We start from the raw sequence: 11,774 nt of genomic DNA on the forward strand, positions 1-11,774 counted from the left end.
CAAAGAGAAAATAACACTTTTTCAGAAATAAAACCGTCATCGTATGTTTCTTCTGATGAAATAAATAGACTTGAAGATAATTCGAAGAGAATTGGATTTATAAACACACAGGGACTAATTAGTTCTATTGATGAACTAACCAGATTATTGCCAAGAAATCAAATTGATATTTTGGGAGTTTGTGAAACACTCATCAGTGATGCGACAAAACATAATGTTAAAATTCCGGGATATAATTTCATTGAAAAAAAATAGACAAAACCATGGAAAAGGTGGCCTCGGGTTATTTTTGAAAGAAGGAGTGCATTTTAAACGTCTGCCAGAGCTCGAAAAATATGAAGTTGAAAAATTGTGTGAAATTTTGGCTGTTGAATGTCGGGCCGGAACCAAGAAATTACAAATTTGTGTCGTTTATAATCCTCCGTTGGCACCAATCCCGCTTTTTCTGCAATCTTTGGAATCCTTATTAGCATCTTTAGACGATAAAGATGTTGTGGTCATGGGGGATTTTAATATAAATTTACTGAATTATGATGAAAATACTCAAACAACCGAATTTATTTCTCTAATGACATCAAAATCACTGATTCCCTCATGTACAATACCAACGCGGGTTTCACTCACTATTGCAACTCTCATCGACAACATATTTTTAACAACACCAGCCACGTCTTCACAAGTTGTTTTAACGGATTTTTCTGATCATTTTTTGTTAATTTCCGATGTGAAATATCAGCTTCAAACAAAAAAAGCACCAGAAATATCACACCTGATTATCAATAAAAAAAAAATCTGGACTGTTTAAAGGATAAATTGAATATTATCGATTGGTCTCGTGTATTTGATGCTGAAGACGTAAACTCTGCAATGGCTCATTTCTTCGAAAAATTTAACGCTGCTTTTGACGAGTCATGCCCCAGAGTAAAAACACGAAAAGTAAAATATAATCAACCCATTCAACCGTGGATATCACCCTCCCTTTTGACCTCAATAAAACAAAACAAAAAACTGTCTTTATAAAAAATTGTTATCATTCCCAAGCGAAGAAAACAAAACAACTTTCAAAAAATACAAAAACCTACCTTCAAAAATAATACGTAATGCTAAAACAAAATTTTATTTTGATTCTTTTAGAGAAGTAAGTAAGTCACCAAAGAAAACTTGGGAGCTAATCGATTCATGCTTAAATCGATCACCAAAAACTTCTACACCATCAGAAATAAAGGACGCTCATGGTCTTATAATTGAAAGGGAGGTAGAAATAGCTAATTACATGAATTTGCATTTCGCGTCGATTGGACAATCGGTAGCCAACAAGCTCCAACATAACCTGCCCTATGGTCAATGTGATTATCGTACGTACCTTGTAAAGCCTTCTGTAAAATCTATGTTTTTAACACCGGTAACAGAGAAAGAGCTTGCCAATATTGGTAAGCTTTTGAAAAATGGAAATTCCCCGGGGATTGATGAATCGTCTACGAACATTGTGAAAGCTGTTTTACCGAGTATTAATAAAGTAATGTGTCATTTGATAAATCTGTCATTTAGATCGGGAACTTTTCCGGATTCATTTAAGAAAGCAAAGGTGATACCACTGTATAAAAGCTCTGACCGGAGCGATTGCACGAATTACAGACCGATATCTATTCTTTCAGGCTTTTCTAAATTAATGGAGCGATGTTTTCATAATCGAGTGTATAATTTCCTTACTTCGAATGATTATTTATCAAAAAATCAGTATGGGTTTAGAAAGGGACATAGTACGCAGGACGCTATCCTGACAATGGTCCAATTTATTCACGAATGTCTTGATAAAAAAATGATTCCGGCAAGTATTTTTTTGGATCTTGAGAAGGCATTTGACACGATTTGTCACAAAATATTGTTGTTTGAATTAAGCCATGGCGGGATACGAGGACCAGCGCACGATTTTATCGCATCTTACATAACAGGTCGATCCCAAGTAATAACTATCAATAAAACAGTTTCGGATCCATGCTTATTGCCCAATATTGGTGTTCCTCAGGGTTCAATTCTGGGACCACTGCTCTTCCTAATATACATAAATGACCTTCCATCAGCAACAGAAACCAACAGCCTGAATGTCCTTTTCGCCGATGATACCGGATCAACACTTGCAGGGAAGTCGGAAGATGATGTCAAAGAGAAGCTGCAAATCGTGTTTTCCAAGCTGATTGTATGGCTAAAAGCTAATCTTTTGTCATTGAATGCCGCCAAAACGAAATTCATCATTTATAGTAGACTTGGACACAAAGCAAAAAGAATTTCAACTATAATTGATCAGGCTACAGATATTCGAATTCAAAGGGTAACTTCACTCCGGTATCTTGGTATAACTATTGATGAAAATCTATCTTATAAAGAACATTGTAATATATCACGCGTTAAAATCGCCCAAGGAGTTGATGTAATGAGGAGGCTTCAGCATTTTTTCCCCTATGAAGTTCTACGACTCATTTATTTTGCCTTGGTGCATTCCCGTCTTACGTATTGTCCCCTAATTTATTTAGCAACTTTCAAATATCATATAAAACCGATACAGACTCTTCAAAGCCGGGCTCTTCGAATTTTGCAAAGATATTTACCGTCGCCCTCTTCCTATCCAAATAAATCTAAAATTGAAACTATATATTTATCAACTAATATTTTGCCTGTTTCAGAATTATTCACTCTTCATTCTTTTTTATTCAAGGTGAAATATAACCGCTCAGAACTGCCTTCGTACTTTCGTACGAGAAATTTTTTCCCTGAGCAACCTGACCATGTTTATGAAACCCGTAATAAATGGAGAATGCAGCACCTGAAATTAACCACTGAGAGATCACGGTTCTCGCCATAGTTTTCGATCATGGGTTCATGGCATTTTTATCTACCATATATTGACTACAGTAAATCTCTCCCACTTATTAAAAAGCAACTTCATTCTATCCTTATAAATAAATTCAAGAATCAGTAATAAAAAAAAATTTTTAAAGTGAATAGTTGTTTGTTTGATATTGATAAGGTGGGCTCATTTTTTTTTATTATTATTATTTTTTTTCAAATAAGTTGCCGGTCATCGGTCACCCTCGCTTGCACACTGTTTTTGTTTTGTTTTTCGGATTGATATTTGCCGAGTGTCAGTTGTTTTGTGGGTGGGTTCCCGTCTAGTGGTGAGTCGTGGATTTATTTATATTTATTTTATGCATTTGTTTTTGTTTCTTTTTTCTGTCAAATAGGTGTGCTATATTGTTATACCGGGTCTTTGTCAATCGACCTTGTGTCTCCGGCTTGACCCTTTTTTTTATATATCGTGTGTGTTGAACAGAAGTTTAAATAAAATCTTGAATCTTTGCAAATACCCGAGTTTTCTCATTTTTGGGGCTTCTAGCGCTTGCGGTCCTCTTATACGTCTGATGCTTTTTCCCATTCCCTCGGGATTGACCGTTTCTGGCATTGTCCTGTTTTCTCTTAGGCCCATAATCCCTTGTATTGTAGTATTGTCGAAAGTAAAACAATTCAAAATAGGGATGAATGGGCCATTATCCTCTGTATTGTAGATATTGTCATGATGTTTAGTCGCGCTACAACAACCTGAGGCATATTGTCCGCGTTTATCAAAGTTAAAACTGGTAATATCATACTGTTCCAGTTTTTGACCTTATTTTCTAAGTCTTGTTTTTTTGGTAATTAGCGCTATAGTGGCCGACGTAGTTGCAATGGTAGCACGTTAATTCTGTTTGCATTTGACAAATCTGGCTAACATTGTTTTTATTTTCTATGTGCGGGTATTGGTTCCTACCACTGCCTCCTAGCCTTGTTCTTTGCGGGAATGCCTCCTTCCTAATTATAGTTTACCTATCTTCTAATTCCGTCATTTCTTCAATTATTGGAGAGATTGGGGTTTCTCTTTCAAGTAAATTCTCATATTTGAATAGGTGTTTTCTAAAATCGTTCAGTTACTGTTTTTTCTATCACTTCTGTCATATTGTCTCTTGTCTCCTCTGGGTCTTCTAATATAAAGATAGATAGATAGATTAGATAGATTTATTCACACGAAAAGCCCAATTGGGCCATGGTGACATACACAAAAGAAAGTGAAAAAAATACAGCAACAAACATAGACTGAAAAAGACATTAAACTAGTTATTTAAGAAAACATCAAGATACCTCGTAGTTTGAGTTTTTTGACTCTTTGAGTAGTTTGAGTAGTTGAGTATTTGAGTAGTTTGACTCTATTTCTGAACTCTACTTTTTAAAACAGAAAAAAAATCTTTAGCGTAAAGAGTGAGGCGTTGAGGAGGAAGCAGCCCCTTTCATACACGCAGTAATTTTTGTTCGTTTTAAGTTTTAATATCGCTCCGTACTTTCAGTTCAAAAAACTTGTTTTTTATTTAATTTCTGAATGTTTTTGAATTAATGCATGTTTTGATTTTTGCTCTCCGCAGATGAATAATTAAAACGAAGTTTCCATATTTGTTTTTTGGCTAAATGGGTTTCTCATAGTTTTGATCGAATGATTTTGAGAAAAAAGGATCGGGGAAGGAGGCCTATTTTCACACCAATGTTTTGGTTACTTAAAAAGGCAACTAGAACTTTTAACTTCTTACGATCGTTTTTGTTAGTAAAAGATATACGTAAATTACGAGTTAACTTAAGTAACGAACTTCTGTATTCGCATGTTTTTATTACGTATATAAGGGGGTTCACCACCTCGTCAGTAGCACGCTCTTTATGCTTAAGATTAAATTTTGTCCCAATTCCTTAAGAATGACCCCTGAATCACAAAGGTCGTAAAATAAATAGTTGAAAATACTAAAAACATTTTAGCGTAAACAGCGAGGTATTAGGGGAGGTGAACCCTTTATATGCGTAAAAATTTCTGTTCGTTTGAAGTTTTAATGCTGCTCCTTACTTTAATTGAAAAAACTTACACATATTTATTTTTTCATTGTTTTTTTTTAAACAATGCTAGAAAATCCTGCCCACTGTCCACGGAAATTTTCTTCCGCCATGACAAATTCCTCCAAGGAAAGTTCTTTCAACATACCCCCCTCCTCTCAACCCATCTCCCAACCAAAAAATCCCCCTGAAAACGTCTGTACACTTCCCAATTACTATACGTAAGCACTGGTCAAAGTTTGTAACTTGTAGCCCCTCCCACGGGGACTATGGGGTAGTAAGTCGTCCCCAAAGACATAGTTATAAGGTTTTTAGACTATGTTGAATAAAATGGCTATCTCAAAATTTTCATCTAGTGACTTTGGGAAAATGATTAGTGTGGGAGGGGGCCTAGGTTCCCTCCAATTTTTTGGTCACTTAATAAAGGCACTAGTACTTTTTGTTTTACTGAATCTTAACGAAAATCGCACCATCAGATTCAGCGTATCAGAGAACCCAGCGTATTAGAAGTTTCAAGCTGCTATCTACAAAAATGTGGAATTTTGCATTTTTTGACAAAAGGCAGATCATGGATGCGTGTTTATTTGTTTGTTTGTTTTTTTTTCCAGGGATGATCGTATCGAAAAATTGGTCCTAAAATGTTGTGAAAGGGCTCATTCTAACGGAAATAAAAAGTTCTATTGCCCTTTTTAAGTGACCAAAAAAATTGGAGGGCACCTAGGCCTCCTCCGTCGCTAATTATTTTCCTAAAGTCAACGGATCAAAATTCTGAGATAGCCATTTTATTCAGCGTAGTCGAAAAATCTTATAACTATGTCTTTGGGAACGACTTACTCCCCCACAGTACCCGTGGGAGGGGCTACAAGTTACAAACTTTGACCAGTGTTTATATATAGTAATGGCTATTGGGAAGTGTACAGATGTTTTCAGGGGGATTTTTTGGTTTGGGGAGGGGTTGAGAAGAGGGGGATATGTTGGGGGAACTTTCCATCGAGGAATATGTCATGGGGGAAGAATATTTCTATGAAGGGAGCGCAGGGTTTTCTAGCATTATTTAAAAAAAAAGCAATGAAAAAATAAATATGAAAAAGTTTTTTCAACTGGAAGTAAGGAGCAGCATTAATACTTAAAACAAACAGAAACTATTGCGCGTATGAGGGGCTCACCTCCTCCTGATAGCTCGCTCTTTACGCTAAAGTATTTTTAGTAATTTCAACTATTTATTCTACGGCTTTTGTGATTCAGGGGTCATTTTTAATGAATCGGGACAAAATTTAAGCTTCAGTGTAAAGAGCGAGGTACTGACGAGGGAGTGAACTCCCTCATATATGTAATAAAAACATGAGAATATAAAAGTTCGCTACGTAAGCTAATTTATAAGTTATGTATATCTTTTACTAATAAAATATTCGTAAAAAATTAAAAGTTCTAATTGTCTATTTAAGTAACAAAAAAAATGGAGGGCAATAAGGCTTCCTCCCCCGCTCTTTTTTTCTCAAAACCATTCGATCAAAATTATGAGAAAGCCATTTAGCCAAAAAAAAAAAATAAATATACAAATTTCGTTTTAATTATTCCTCTGCGGAAAGCCAAAATCAAAACATGCATTGATTCAAAAACGTTCAGAAATTAAATAAAAAAACAAGTATTTTAACTGAAGGTAAGGAGCGACACTAAAACTTAAAACGAACAGAAAATACTTCGTATATGAAAGGGGCTGCGTCCTCATCAATTCCCTGCTCTTTACGCTAAAACTTTTTACTGTTTTAAAAAGAAGAGTTGAGAGAAAGAGTCAAACTTTAGCGTAAAGAGCGGAGCGTTGATGAGGAAGCAGCCTCTTTCATGTACGAAGTAATTTCTGTTCGTTTTAAGTTTTAATGTCACTCCTTACTTTCAGTTAAAAAAAAAACTTGTTTTCTTTTATTTAATACTCTAAGGCTCACAAGTTCTTGCAGTCGATGAAGTAATCGGAGTAGTTTAGCGACAGTAGTAGTACCAGTAAAAGTAGCAGTGGTATGGGTGTCGATAGTGACGTGCTTATATTACCTTCATGTCAGTTTATCCGTCCACTTCTTTAAGCATTTTCGAAAGTTTCGGCATAATACCCAAATAAGTTGTTGAGGTTTCGACAATCTGCATGTGCATAGGGTCTTTTCACATAGTTGAAATTCCCCCTCGATATTTTGTCAAATTTTCACCTTTAAATGTGTTGCCTTAATTGGACTTATAAAAGTATTATAAAAGTATGAGAAGAAGCAGGAACTGCAGTACAACTACAGAAGAGAGAATAATGAAAACTTTTTCCCCAAGACAGTGAACCAACAAAACTTATTTGAATATTTTGGCCCTATATCTAAGGGCCGTCTTCAGCAAAGAAAATAATAAACAATAAAACACTTACAATAAAAGTTCTCGGTTAAAAATTTCACTAACTGTATCTACTAAAAATTGGAATAACTTCATATTGCGATATTTGCCTTCTTTGCAGCTAATCTAGTAGTTCTTTTGGGATTGGGCTTGTTTCATCCGTTCCTATTTTTGTTTTATTTTGAATTAGATTATTTTCTATAATTAATTTATAGTTAAATTGGGTGTATCCACCCAAGTCTCTATTTACGGATGTATTATTATTTAAGTTTCGTGTGATTTCGATTGCCTCACGGACAGCTTGTTGGATTCCTAGGTCATTGGATTTCCCAGGATTTCTGAAAAACGATCAGAAATTAACTAAGAAATAACAAGTTTTTTTACTAATAGTAAGACCACACTAATTTATGACGAAGACTACACTGCCTTTCCATAATACAACGACAAAAGAGAGAATAATGAGGACTTTTTTCCCAAGACAGTGGAACCTATTTGAATATTTCGGCCCTATTATCTAAGGGCCGTCTTCAGCAAAGAAAATAATAAACAATAAAACACTTACAATAAAAGTTCTCAGTTAAAAATCCATTTTTTTAAATAGTCTAGGCATCATTAGTTCTTAACGAAAAGTTCGGCCTAGACTGTGTGATAAAAACTAACATTTTACAAGATAAAAAGGTTCATTCATTTCACTAACTGAATTTATTAAAAATTGGAATGATTTCTTATTGCGATATTTGCCTTCTCTGCAGCTAATCTGATAGTTCTTTTGGGATCGGGTTTGTTTTTGTTCGTTCCTATTTTTGTTTTATTTTGAATTAGATTATTTTCTATAATTAATTTTGTGTACATAGGATTGAGTGTGTATTCACCCATGTCTCTATTTAGGGATGTATTATTATTTAAGTTTCGTTTGATTTCTGTTGCCTCCTGGACAGTTTGTTTGAATCCTAGGTCATTGCTAATTAGAATTGTTTCGTCAAATAGAACATAATGGTTTGGATTTTCAAAAATATGATTACTTAAAGCTGAATCGAAAGATATGGAGTTATTTTTAGATTTTAATGCTTTTTCAAGGCTTACTTTGTGTTGCTGTAATCTTGTTCCTAAGTTTTGGTGGGTTCGACCAATGTAATAATTTCCAAAACTACATGGTATTTGATAAACCCCTCTTAGACGAGTAACTGGGGTTTTATCCTTACCAGAAGTGAGAAAATTCATTATACTTAAATTACTTGTGAATACAACACGTAAATTGGTGTTTAAACAAACTTTTTTCAGTTTTGGAGTAATTTTCGGAACATAAGGTAGGTAAATCGTGCTTGTGTGTTTATTAAAATCGTTTACTGGTGCGAGATTTACGGCTTTAGAAGAATGCATCTTTAATCTATGAGCAATAACAGTATTTATGAGAGAAATTGGGTAGCCTTTGCCAAAAAGTATGTCTATAATAAAATTATTTTTGTTTAATATATGGCTCTGAACAGATATTAAGTACTCTAACTCAGGCCTACTCGCAAATATTTTCGTTGAGAATCTTGACAATTGGGCCCTGGATTCGTATTTTCTTAATGATGTGTTTTATAGTCGTTTCATGGACGACGTAGTTTCAGTTTGGAATTATGGCAAAAGTGAACTTGAAGATTCCCTAGAACATTTAAATACTTACGATGGAAACCTACAATTCACTCTAGAGACCGAAGCAGATGGAAAAATACCTTTTTTAAATATAACGATAATACGCAGTGTGAATAAACTTGATTTTACGGACTACAGAAAACCTACGCATAGTAATAGATACCTTCACTTCAAATCTATCGATCCTCAACAGGTTAAAAGAGGTGTGGTAATATCTCTTGTGGATAGAGTACTTAATATCTGTTCAGAGCCGTACATTAAAAAAGAATTAAATTTTTATACATGCATACTTTTTGGCAACGGGTACCCAATTTCTCTCATAAATACTATTATTGCTCAAAGATTTAAGATGGATTCTTCTAAAGCCTTAAATCCCACATCAGTAAACGATTCGAATAAACCCACAAGCATGATTTACCTACCTTATATTCCGAAAATTACTTCAAAACTGAGAAAAGTTTGTTTAAAAACCACACTTAACACGCTTTAACACGTTAAAACCAACCAAGCTTTTTTAGATAAAACAAGCCCAATCCCAAGAGATAAAACAAGCCCAATCCAGATTAGCTGCAGAGAAGGCAAATATCGCAATAAGAAATTATTCCAATTGTTAATAAATACAGTTAGAGAAATGAATGAACCTTTTTAGCCTGTAAAATGTTAGTTTTTATCACACAGTCTTGACTGAACTTTTCGTTAAAAAGTAATGATGCCAAGGCTATTTAAAAAAATGGATTTTTAACCGAGAACTTTTATTGTAAGTGTTTTATTGTTATATTGTTTTCCTTGCTGAAGACGGCCCTTAGATATAGGGCCGAAATATTCAAATAGGTTTTTTGGTTCACAGTCTTGGGAAAAAAGTCCTCATTATTCTCTCTTCTGTAGTTGTATTAAATAAAAAAACTAGTTTTTTTTAACTGAAAGTAAGGAGCGATATTAAAACTTAAAACGAGCAGAAATTACTCCGTATATGAGATGGGTTGTCCCCTCCGCAGTCCCTCGCTCTTTACGCTAAAGATTTTAATTGTTTTAAAAACTAGAATTGTGGCAAAGAGTCAAGCTTTAGCGTAAAGAGCGAGGGATTGCGGAGGGGACAACCCATTTTATATTCGCGGTAATTTCTGTTCATATTAAGTTTTAATATCGCTCCTTAGTTTCAGTTAAGAAAACTCCTTTTCTTATTCAATTTCTGAACGTTTTTGAATTAATGCATGCTTGATTTGGATCTCCGCACATAAATTATTAAAATGAAATTTGCATATTAATTCTTTTTTTGGGTAAATGGCTTTCTCCTAATTTTGATCAGACGATTTTGAGAAATAAGGGGTGGGGAAGGAGGCCTAGTCGCCCTCGAATTTTTCGGTTACTTAAAAAGGCAACTAGAACTTTTAATTTTTAACGAACGTTTTCATTAGTAAAAAAATATACGTAACTTAAGAATTAACTTAGGTAACAAACTTTTAGATTCTTATATTTTTATTATGTATAAGAGGGGGTTTTTACCCTCGTTCATACCTCACTCTTTACACTAAATCGTAAGTTTTGTCCCAATTCTTTAAGAACGACCCCTGAATCAGAAAGGCCGTAGAATAAATAGTTGAAATTACTAAAAATACTTTAGCATAAAGAGCGAGGTAATTATTTCCTCCTAAATACCTCGCTCTTTATGCTAAAGTATTTTTAGAACCCCTCATATGCGTAATAATCCCTGTTCGTTTTAAGTTTCAATGCTACTCCTTACTTTCAATTGAAAAAACTTTTTCGTTTTTCATGTTTTTATAGTAATATTAGAACGTCCTGCGCCCTTTTAATTGAGTTTCTCTTCCCCCATGACACATTACTCCAAGGAAAGATCCTCCCACATAGCCTCCTCCCCTTAACCCCACCCCCAAACCAAAAAATCCCCCTGAAAACGTCTGCACGCTTCCCAATAACCATTACTGTATGCAAACACTGGTAAAAGTTAGTAACTTTCAGCCCCTCCCCTGGGGACTGTGGGGGAGTAAGTCATTCCCAAAGACATAGTTATTATGTTTTTTGACTATGTGGAACAAAATGGATATCTCAAAATTTTGATCCGTTGACTTAGGGAAAAATGAGCGTGGGAGGGGGCCTACGTGCCCTCTTGCGGCATTCTAGGACCACTTGGTCGATACGATGACCCCTGGGGAAAACAAAAAAAAAAACAAATAAACACGCACCCCTGATTTGTCTTCTGGCAAAAAATACGAAACTTCCATACTTTTGAGGATAGGAGCTTGAAATTTCTGCTATAGGGTTCTCTGATAAGCCAAATGCCATGGTGTGATTTTCGTTAAGATTCTATGGCTTTTAGGTGGTGTTTTCCCCTATTTTCCAAAATAAGGTAAATTTTCTCAGGCTCGTAACTTTTGATGACAAAGACTAAATTTGATGAAACGTATATTTAAAATCAGCATGAAAATCCGATTCTTTTGATGTATCTTTTAGCATCAAAATTATGTATTTTAGAGTTTCGTTTACTATTGAGCCGGGTCGCTCCTTACTACAGTTCGTTACCACGAACTGTTTGATTATGGAAAGGCAGTGTGGTCTTCTTCATTATTTAGGAACAGTAGTAGCAGTAATAGCGTATTATTAGTAGTAGCAGCAGTATTAATAGCAGTAGTAGCAGGTACATTTGCCTTTTGGTCAACTGAACATCCCACGCATGATGTCCCTGAAGTTTCCTATTGATATAATAAGCCTATCCAAAAATACTGCTGATACGCCTGTATAAGTAATCTATATACACATAGTATGTTTTGATTTAGTTCAACTTTCTCATTAACGTCTCGTTAGATATTTCTTTAATATCGTCAGCCTTACTAGCACTCGCTAAAGAAGTT

This window comes from Artemia franciscana, chromosome 13 (assembly GCF_032884065.1).
Source record: "Artemia franciscana chromosome 13, ASM3288406v1, whole genome shotgun sequence".
NCBI lineage: Eukaryota > Metazoa > Arthropoda > Branchiopoda > Anostraca > Artemiidae > Artemia > Artemia franciscana.